Source organism: Ailuropoda melanoleuca, chromosome 9 (genome assembly GCF_002007445.2).
Source record: "Ailuropoda melanoleuca isolate Jingjing chromosome 9, ASM200744v2, whole genome shotgun sequence".
Taxonomy (NCBI): Eukaryota; Metazoa; Chordata; class Mammalia; order Carnivora; family Ursidae; genus Ailuropoda; species Ailuropoda melanoleuca.
In genome coordinates this window covers 80,889,993-80,900,431 of record NC_048226.1, presented here as the reverse complement: position 1 = coordinate 80,900,431, position 10,439 = coordinate 80,889,993, and the positions used below count along the sequence as shown (strand labels likewise).

At 38.7% G+C, this 10,439-nt stretch overlaps 1 protein-coding gene across 6 annotated transcripts in view; it reads left to right on the top strand.

Moving 5' to 3' along the window:
- TRPS1 (transcriptional repressor GATA binding 1) overlaps window positions 1–10,439 on the top strand; it is a 253,709-nt gene that overhangs the window by 21,194 nt on the left and 222,076 nt on the right. The window contains exon 1 of one of the 6 annotated variants that reach the window (XM_019799630.2): window positions 9,353–10,054. The exons of the other annotated variants lie outside the window; for them this stretch is intronic. The gene's annotated coding sequence lies outside the window, so the exon portion shown is untranslated. Of the gene's footprint in view, window positions 1–9,352; window positions 10,055–10,439 lie in introns of those variants that run through there. 6 annotated transcript variants of the gene reach the window in all.

Sequence of the window (10,439 nt, the reverse complement as noted above, 5' to 3'; positions counted from 1 at the left end):
GCTCCGCGCCGCGCCCCGCCGGCCGGGTCCGCGGCAGCCGCCAGCCCGCCGCGCGCGCGCCCCTGCTCCTCCTCTCCGCCCGCGGCTCCCGCCTCCCCGCCCTCTCCCCACTTCCCAACCTGCTTCGCAGTCTCCAAGAACGCTCTCCCTCTGCCTTGGCCTCTCCCTTGCTTGCTCTTCTGCTGCTGCCGCTCTTCGCTCTGACGTTCTCATTGCCTTTCCTCCTGCGTCCGCTGCCCAAGATGGGTTATCAGCACTTCCTCCTCCTCAAATCCGATTGTTCACCTGCGATCATTGTGCAACTTGTAGACAGTCGCCCTTTGAGATGACCGAAGTTCTGGTTTTGCATTCATTAAACAACTGTTGTATTCTTAGCTTTTCGGTGTGTCGCATACTTTCTCATGCCGTTTTCCAGGAGCTGCTTCAACCAGGTATCTCTGATGTTTTGAAGTATATTTACTTAAGCAAACATTCTTGAGTACATGGAAGGATTGTCTCCTGCATTCTCAGAAAGCTATGGATAAAATAAACATCAGGAAGTCATATGCACTAAGTCACAATGTATGCTATAATTTCATTTAGTAGTTTTTTTTTTATAGGCGCATGAAGCCCTTCTGGAGTGGCTGAGGCCTCTCTTGTATTTTGTGGTGGTCTGGTGATGAGGACTTTCTATTTTTCTTAAGGAACACATCCTGAAACATGGATTCCTATTAAGTTTTATCCCTCTCAACATTATCGAGCTTATTTTTAAAATTAATTCTTTTTAAGGCCATTCTTTTTACACCCTATGTATTAATGTCCTTTTCTGGAAGCCCATATTATTAAGGCCATATCATGAAATATCAGTAATTTTAGTAGAGCTGCTCTTCATTTGTTACCACAAGAAAGTTTTAGCAAAAGGATTGAACTTTATTGGTTCATCTAATGTATATCCAGTTGCTTCATTTTTGCCTCCAAAATTCTGGATGACTGACGTAAAGAAAATAGGTGATACGTGGCTGGATCTAAGGGGGGCATTTTAACTTGTAGGGGACAGGGTTTTTATATTGGTGCCTCGATTGATTTTAAATTCTCCCCCAAAACGGAAATTTGGCTCCTTTTTAATTTGTAACAGACTAACTTTTAGTATTGCTCTCCATAGGGAGCGTGTTTGTTAAATTGATAGAAGTTATTTCATAAGACAGAATAAAACTGGAGCTGTTTTGTTGAAGAAAAGTTGACCCTTAAATATAAGAAATGATTTAATAAAGAAGGTCATTTTAAAGTAGCATGTTGAAAAGATAATGGTAATCTTATGATTAAAAACATCAGTAATACGAAACCAATTATCAGTAAGTACTGCTCTGTCCTCAAATTTTTAACTACGTAATTACGCTACGAGAGCAGAGGTACTGAAGTCACAATATCAGGAGCTTAGTTGTAACATACAAATAATGAAGTCTTAGTCCACTGACATTTTTCTTACAGTTGGAGCAGCCATTCCTAGAGTTTAGAAGGTACTTACTTTAGTAGTTAGAAATGTGCTTCACATTGTTTTTTAACCTTTTTGGTTTTGTTTTTTTTGCATATTTCTCTTACTTGAGCACTTTGGCCTCTTTCCAAGCTTATTTGTTCTCCGGATATGTACAGTACAGATTAAAATATAGAAGTTTCAGCCATCCCATGCCTTCTGGGACTTGTGATCATCTGGAATAGGCTTATGTCCAGCTGTGTTTAGAAGCTCACTAGGTTGCAACTATGTTTTCCTATCTGTGGTGTGACTTAGTTGGAATAAAGTCAGAATTAGAGTAAGTCTCTAACTTCCCAAGTTTACAGTTTTCCCATCTATAGGCTGTGAGCAATACTACCTGGGAACAGATTATGGGGGGTTAAATCAATTAAATAATATATGTAAAACAGGTTTGGCGATTGCCAAAGGGCTGTGTGAATATTTATTACTATGATAATAATGATAATTGTTCTGTTTCTAATCTTTTAAATTTTCGTATATCATTAACTATGGGAGTGTCTATTAAGACTGTTCAAATGGGTGTTTCTAAGGTTTCATTTTATCTTTTAATTTAAAACTTATATTTAGGATACGTACAGAGTAGAAATCTAGCTGTCAGCTGTTGTAGGGAAGAGTGGCGCCATTTGTTCCAGAAGACTAGTTGGCATCGTTCCCTTGGAGGAATATATCTCTATATATATCTATATATAAATATATACCTTAATTCACTCATTCTTCTTTGGGATTTCTGTTGTAAGAGCTTTGGTGTGGAAGTCTGTTCTGAATTGTGAAAGTTCTTAAATGTTTTTGAGGTATTTTTTTTGCATTGTCCATCCGTGCCTTTTTTTATGGGTCATTAGTGACCTTGGCTATCGTTTTTATTTTAAAATGTATGTGCATTGGTACTTTTTTTAATACATGACTTTTTAAATACATGACTTTTTGAAAGCCAGAGATTTCCTCTCAGAGCTCGCCTTTTTGTATTAATTTCATGAAATTTCTTCTTTAAAATGAGTGAGTTTTACCAAATACTCCTTCAGAGTTAATCACTGTCTTCTTTGTCAGTAGGTTGTGGTAAGTTCCTCAGGATACATCAGGCGTCCTTCCTAAGGAGTGGTCTCTCACAGCTAATATTTTGTGATTCTCTGTGGATATTTCAGAATTTATCTTTGTTTTCATATATGGAATATGTGCCACATGATTATAAACACTTGGTGAATAAAAATGATTTGTTGCTACTGAGGTCACCCAGTTTTCTTCAGGAGAATAATAAATAGTCACGTGATTTCACAGCCATGGTAGGTTGTGCTCCATGGCACAGTGATTCTGAGGCATCATTTGCAGCCATATGTCCTAAGTTTTCAAGCTGAGTGTATGTGTGTGTGTGTGTATGTGTGTGTGTGTTTTCTTTTTTGTTCCTTTTTGAGAAGTAAGCATGCTCTTCACATCCAAGATAAAAATTCTGTTTATTTACAAAACATGTCTATTAAAGAAATAACAGTAGGATTAAAATTAATAAAGTTTTTTTTTTTTAAGATTAGAAGCTCAGACTATTTTCTCAATAGCGACACATGAAATGTCATTCATTTTCTTCTAGGGCAAATCATATTGAACCGTTGGGATTGCTTTTTATTTTACAGAAAAGAAGCCCCTACGGAGAGCACTAATCCTAAATTTTTGCTTGCAAGTATGCTGTCAAATTATACTTGGAATAAATAATTCACAAGTCCCATATTAGGGGCTTCCTGGGTGTGTTGATGAAATGACTAGAATTTCTCTGTTTGTTATATACGTTTTCAAATAATGGAGGAAGTTCTAGAAACTATTTAAGAATTTCCAAAGTGATATTGTCAGGGGATTTGAATGACACCAATTCTCTGAAACTTCTTTATCATTGAGACAGTTCCCTATGTATTTGTATTCTACAGTGAGTCATGGGCTTATATTTGTATTGTATTTATATTTTATTTATAATTATCATATATATGTGTAGTATTGGGTAATAAGTCTACGCATACTTTAAAAATGCTCATTCTTTAGAGTTTGGAAATTAAGGAAATTGAATATGGATTCAATTCATTTCCACATCACAGTTGTGTTTCAATACAGATCTTCAGTAACTCGAAGCCATTTCTATATTCTGGTAATTTGATAACCCACTTTGAAATGTATTTGTTGAGCTCATTGTAATTCCATGTGTCTCTAATGAAAGGCATGTGAAGGTATGGGTTGAAAGAATTAACTGTGGTTAGTCCTTGCAGAGACCCTGCTGCCCCTTTTGGGCAATCTTTAACCTGGCACCCACTCCTGTGCTTGCTAAAATGGAGTTTTCCAAAATTTAAATGATGTCATGTTTGAAAGCGATGCCAAGAAACAATGTGGCAGTTTCTAAATTTTGTGAAGCTAAAATCCCTGGTTACAAGAAAGAGTACATGTCACAGATGAGTAGTTAGTAATGACTTCAGTTTAGCAGGAAAAGAGCAATTCCCATATGCTGATTCTAGTCTCATAACAAAGAATGTTATAGAAAGATTGCACAGTATTTAACAAGCTGTGAGTTAATGTGACAGTGTCAGTGGATCTAGTTCCAGAAGGATAATCACTTTACCATATTTCTTCAAAAATATTTTAAGTTATACAGAAAACTCACTACAAATGAATCCAGACTGTTACCACTGCACTCCCCCCCACCCCAAGTTAGGCAGTGATACTGACTTTAGTTAAACAATTAAATTCTTGAGACTGCCTGATCCTAAGGACTTGAATAAATAAATAAGTCTCACTGTCAGGCTGAACCTCAGAGGTTTACCTCCTGTAAACTGGTGAGTGGGTATAAATGAGAATGTTATCTTTGAGTTTTTGAGACTTAGTTTTCAGTACATCAGTTTACCTCTCGCTGAGAGCCACTCCTAGTTTGAACATAGACTACATTTTCAACATTTGTGGGCACTTTAGAAGTCAAGAAAATGAAGTCAAGTTGTGTTGCTTTCAGCTCTTTGGAGCCTGTCCTGTGGGCAGTCTTTGGTATGATGGATTTGTTATCCACAATTCATTTCCAAGGCCTTTCCCAGAGACTTGGTCTCTTACGCACATTCATGTTGACACGACGATTTCCATGCCACTGTGAACTAACAAACTGGTGGATTTAACTTTGAATCATAGGCTTGAAGGTGTTCTTTAAAGCTTAGAGCTCATGCTCTTCATTTTGCTGTTGCAGACTCTCAGAGGCAGGGATGAGGAGTAGCAGGGGAGTGGGGAGGGGGTCTTATCTCTAAGTGATGTAGGAAAAAAGTGCATATTCTCCATCATGAAAGAGGATAGCCTTTTTCAATTCCGAGAATATTGTTTTATCATTCCGCTAAGGAGACTTTTTTTTCCCGATGACATATATAGTTGGGTATTAGGAGAGGGAGGTACATAAAATTAGCAGTCCATCATGAAAAATTTCTACAAAATGCCTTTTATAAAGGTGATTTTTTTCTTTGAAAGCAATTATAAAGTTGATGATTAAATGAGATGCAAATAAGATTATATTTAAATCAGAGTTTCCAATCTTTCCATTGTTGAAGACATTCCCTGGTGACAGGCTATGGAATGAAGGAATTCAGGTACTGTAAATGCATTGCTGCCAGTTGCTGGTTGGTGACTGCTTTAAGAAGTTAAAGGCTCCTCTTTTGTTAAAAAGACAATGCTTTTGTACCCAGTGCTTACCTCCTGGAGTAACTGGCAACACATTCCACTGCCACTATTTGATTCACCCTGTACTTTCAGTATACAAACTTTGATTTAAAGCAAAAAGCTCAGTGAATTTTTAAAAAAGTGAAAACGAGAAATGTAGTAAAATTCACCTTTTTCCTCTTCTTTCTACCTAAAAATATTTGGCTGCCTTCTATTTTTATTTATTTTTATTTTTTTAAAAGGATTTTATTTATTTGAGAGAGACAGCACGAGTGAGAGAGAGAACATGAATGGGGGGAGGTTAGAAGGAGAAGCAGAGTCCCCGCTGAGCAGGGAGCCCGACCTGGGACTCGATCCCAGGACCCCAGGATCATGACCTGAGCTGAAGGCAGGTGCTTAATGGACTGAGCCACCCAGGCGCCCCTGCCTTCTATTTTTAAATTATATAGTGACTGTGAATTTACTTGAAGAAGTACCTCTTGGCTGCCAGTAGATACTGGGTGGCTGTCTCTTTCTCTGTCAAATAAATCAATAAAATCTGTAAAAAAAACAAAGCAAAACACAAGCCTTCCCAAATGATTCCAGATCTTCCTAGTGAATTCCTAACGAGTTCATATGTTGAATGAAGAATTGCCCACTCAGTCTTCCCCACTAGGAGCTTGTAGTCTGGTGGGGGATGAGTAGGGAGTGTGCCGACAATTTCAGCACACTGCCTCTTACAGTCTTTTCCAGTTTATATTGTCTTATGCATTTAATGGAAATGTGTTCTCTTCTCATTCCCTTTAAAAAATAACTGAGGTAGACAAATTATACACATTTATTATAGGAATTAAGACAACATAGATAAATTTAAAGACGAAGATAAAACCCTGGCGAGAACCACTCTTGATTTGGGCTTATACGCTTCCGTAATCCTTTGAGTGCATGTGTAACTGTGTGTGTATAAGTGCGAGCATTTCTCTTTTTTATTCTCTCATCTGACCTTGAAAAGGAGGCAGTTTTGCCAGGAGTTGATTTTGGAAGTACAAGGAGATCTCTGCCCACAACTTTTTGCAAGGCCTGTTACTTCAAATTTGAGAACAGGGGCAGATATTTTGGCTAAAAATGCAGTGCTGGCTTGTGCCTAAAGGTACCTTCACAGCCTTACCATAAATTCTCACGTCAGGTGGTTCTCTTGCTCACATCTCAGGCTCTCAGTTGCCGAGTCTTAGAACCATTGTTTGAATGGGCACCAAGAGGACCATCTCTGCCTCAAAGCGACCTGATTTTGGAGTGCTCCTACTATAAAAACAAATTCCATCTGGATGGGGAGCAACTGGGGGAGTTGAGTCGTTACCAGGAAGTAGTGTTGAAACGAAATCTTAGATGAGCCTTTAGTACTTAAAGCTGAGGCCTGCCAGGTCTTCCTCCGGGTATAGACCTGGCTTGAAATAAAGAGGTGCGTTCTACTGAGGTCTTCCTGGCTTTTTAATTTTTATTTATTCATTTATTTATTTAAAAGATTTTATTTATTTATTCAACAGAGATAGAGACAGCCAGCGAGAGAGGGAACACAAGCAGGGGGGAGTGGGAGAGGAAGAAGCAGGCTCATAGCAGAGGAGCCCGATGTGGGGCTTGATCCCATAACGCTGGGATCATGCCCTGAGCCGAAGGCAGACTCTTAACCGCTGTGCCACCCAGGCGCCCCTTTCCTGGCTTTTTAAACTACTGGCTTTCATGGATCAGAGCAGACTAGTTGGAGTATCATTGAGCTTTTGACCAAGTTCTGAGTGAGCTCCCAAAGGGACTAGGAGGATCTGGAATCATTTGGGAAGGCTTGTTTTTTTGTTTTTGTTTTTTTTCTTTTTTAAAGATTTTATTGATTTATTTGACAGAGAGACAGAGCGAAAGAGGGAACACAAGCAGGGGGAGTGGGAGAGGGAGAAGCAGGCTCCCAGCAGAGCAGGGAGCCCGATGCGGGGCTCGATCCCAGGGTGGGGCTCGATCCCAGGGCTCTGGGATCTCGCTATGGGCTGAAGGCAGAGGCTTAACGACTGAACCACTCAGGCACCCCGGAAGGCTTGTTTTTAAGTTACTTTGGAAAACTTCATAAAATGCTTCAGGTCTTAGAATTTAGGAGTTAAAATGGTTTCAACATAAACAGGGCTGAGATAAAATGCTAAATACTGGCAGGCAATTCAGAAACAAATGGGTGTCAAGTAGCTTAGTTGGTTGATGACCTATTCTTGTCTTTTCAATAAGCTTCACTCAGCTTATTCACTAAATTTCAGTGACTTCAGTAAGTTCACTCAACCAGTATTTACTGAGCAGCGCCTGTTCATTTATAGGTACTGTACTTGGTTTTGAGAATATCAATACGAATGACCACAGGAGAACTCTGTCCACATAGGAATATGAATATTGAGGCAGATTAAGTAGAATATTACTAGTCCTAACTCCACTTTGAACTAGAATACAGTGACACATTAATGCCTAAATAATCCAGTATCATTAATGTATCACAAATTTATATCTGCAACCCCATCCTTTCATGTGAATTGGTAAGATATCTTTGATTTTTATTATTTCTTTAAGATTTTATTTATTTATTAGAGACAGAGAGAGCAGGGGGAGTGGCCGAGGGAGAGGGAGAAGTGGACTCCCCACTGAATAGGGAGCCTGATACTGGGCTCCATCCCAAAACCCTGGGACCATGACCTGAACTGAAGGCAGTCAACTAACTGACTGAGCCACCCAGGCACCCCAGATATCTTTAATTTTTAAAAAATTCTTCTTTCTTTTATGATTAGAGACATTAGATTTTTTTTGGAAATATATAATACGTGTTCATTTTTCACATGTCATACGACTTCTAGTCCAGTTTCCCCGATCCCTTTGATTTAGAAACTTCAGGTGGATTCCTGTTTTCCACAAGTACTCCAGCCTCATCCACTGGGATCCAGATTCTATCTTTACTAACCTTTGCACCACATATTTTAGTAACCCAGATTCTTCCCTGTCCCTTGACTTATGTTTATTTTGGAGAGCAACCCTTTGTTTCTCTTACTCCTCTTGCTGCAGTTCTTTCTTGTCCCCAGAGCTGTGCAATTCTTATTTCTCCCCTAGGCTCCTCTCTACTCTCCTCTGCCTTAAATATTTCTACTTTAATGACCGTGTTACGTTATTGTATTATGAGTGAAAGAAATAGTGGACATAATAATAACACTCATAAAAGTAATAGCAGATATTTAGGACTTACTGTTGTCTTCAAGGGACTTTATTGTTTGCCCTGCTGATTTTGGTGCGAAGTCCTATTATATCCTGCATTTTTACCTAGATATTTACTGTAAGCCTTATTTCTTTGACAGAAGGAGCTAGTTCCTTAAGCAATAATTTTCTCTTAAATTTTTTTCCTCTTTTGATATTTGGCAACATTATTATAAACATACTAGGTATTCAATAAATACATACTATATGGATGAATTAATTGACTGGAAATTTTGGTATGAAATGCCTTGCCTATAGGCAGAATGTATATATGATATTTGATGTTGCTTTGGTACTTTATTTTGCAACTTGGTGAACAAGAGTTTTTTTAAACCGTTAATATTCTTTTTTTTTTTTTTTTAAAGATTTTATTTATTTCTTTGACAGAGATAGAGACAGCCAGCGAGAGAGGGAACACAAGCAGGGGGAGTGGGAGAGGAAGAAGCAGGCTCATAGCGTAGGAGCCTGATGTGGGGCTCGATCCCACAACGCCGGGATCACGCCCTGAGCCGAAGGCAGACGCTTAACCGCTGTGCCACCCAGGCGCCCCTAAACCGTTAATATTCTATACTCATGGCATAGTAGATAGGAACTTTGAGAATTAAATGTATCAACTTTTACTTAATAGCCAGACTATTTATTAAGCTCTGGGAAAAGATCAGTTTTAAACAAGGTGCATATATATATATATAAATTTATATTAATATATTAATATATTAATCTATAAATGAACACCAGTTAATTTAGAATATAATCATTATATTTCCAGGATTATATGTAATTGTTTATATAAGAAACTATGGTACTTTTGGCACTGTCTTACCAAACAGTAAAAAGATTGCATCAAAATCAGAGATAATTATTTAGATATTAAATTATTTTTTACCTTAATAAGGCTTTTCCCATTATGTAACTATGTAGACATTTTATCCAAATCCAGTGGTGTGAAGAGTTTGTATGAAGTTTGTACGTAGAGTTTATGTCAAGTTTTGTGAACGTATATGATAAATGAATTGTGCCATATTTTCAGGAAAAAAAGGAATCTCCACAGAGTGTATGCTTTAATCCTTTGTTGCAGAGAGTTGATTTTAACCAAACACCGCTGAAATTGCTAGCACCACCGAACCTGTTGCAGTTCCGGCAAGAAGCCACGTTCTGTCTTGAGAGAGAACGAGCTCTTCCGATTGCAGAATCACTGAATCACTGAGTCACTCACGCCCCCTTCACCTGGCCAGCTTCTGCTGCCCTTCCATTTATAGTCATTTCCCCCCCAGAACCCTTTCTCATACGAAATCTCAATCAGGCGCCTCCGTGTTGTTTTCCTTTTCTGGGGCTAGACTGTCAGCTCCCTGAGGGAGGACTTCGTGTCTGCCTTCGCAGGTGTACCCTCAGCACCTTGCTCAATGACCACAAAATAGTATATGGCTGAATGTATAAATGTGATGTTGCAGCGGCCCCCCTTGTCCATGGTTTCACTTTCCGTGGTTCGTTACCATGGCAACTGCGATCTGGACGCAGATGATTCTCCTCTGACGTGGGGTCAGGAGGTCATTGGTAGTCTAATGTTACGTCAGCACGCCTGCGTCATTCCGCTCACTTCATCTCACCATGTAGGCATCTTATCACATCGTCGCGAGAAGGGTGAGTACAGTGCAGTAGGGTATTTTGAGACAGTGACCACATTCACGTAACTTTTATTACAGTATATTGTTATTTTGTTCTATTTTATTATTATAGTTAATGTCTTAATGGTGCCTAATTTATAAATTAACTTTATCACAAGCATAGAAAGATCAACAGACATATAGATCTATATAGGAAAAAACATAGTATGTGTAGGTTTCAGGCACCCAGTGGGGAATTGAAACATGTCCCCTGAGGGTGAGGGGGTCTACTGTAATTTATTCTTGATTGTAAGTATCAGTTATCATAGCATATGGTCAGTTATGTAATAAGTGTACAGAAATTAGAATTCAGTGCTAAATTCTGAGGGGTACTGATGCCAACAGATACACTTGACTTTGAT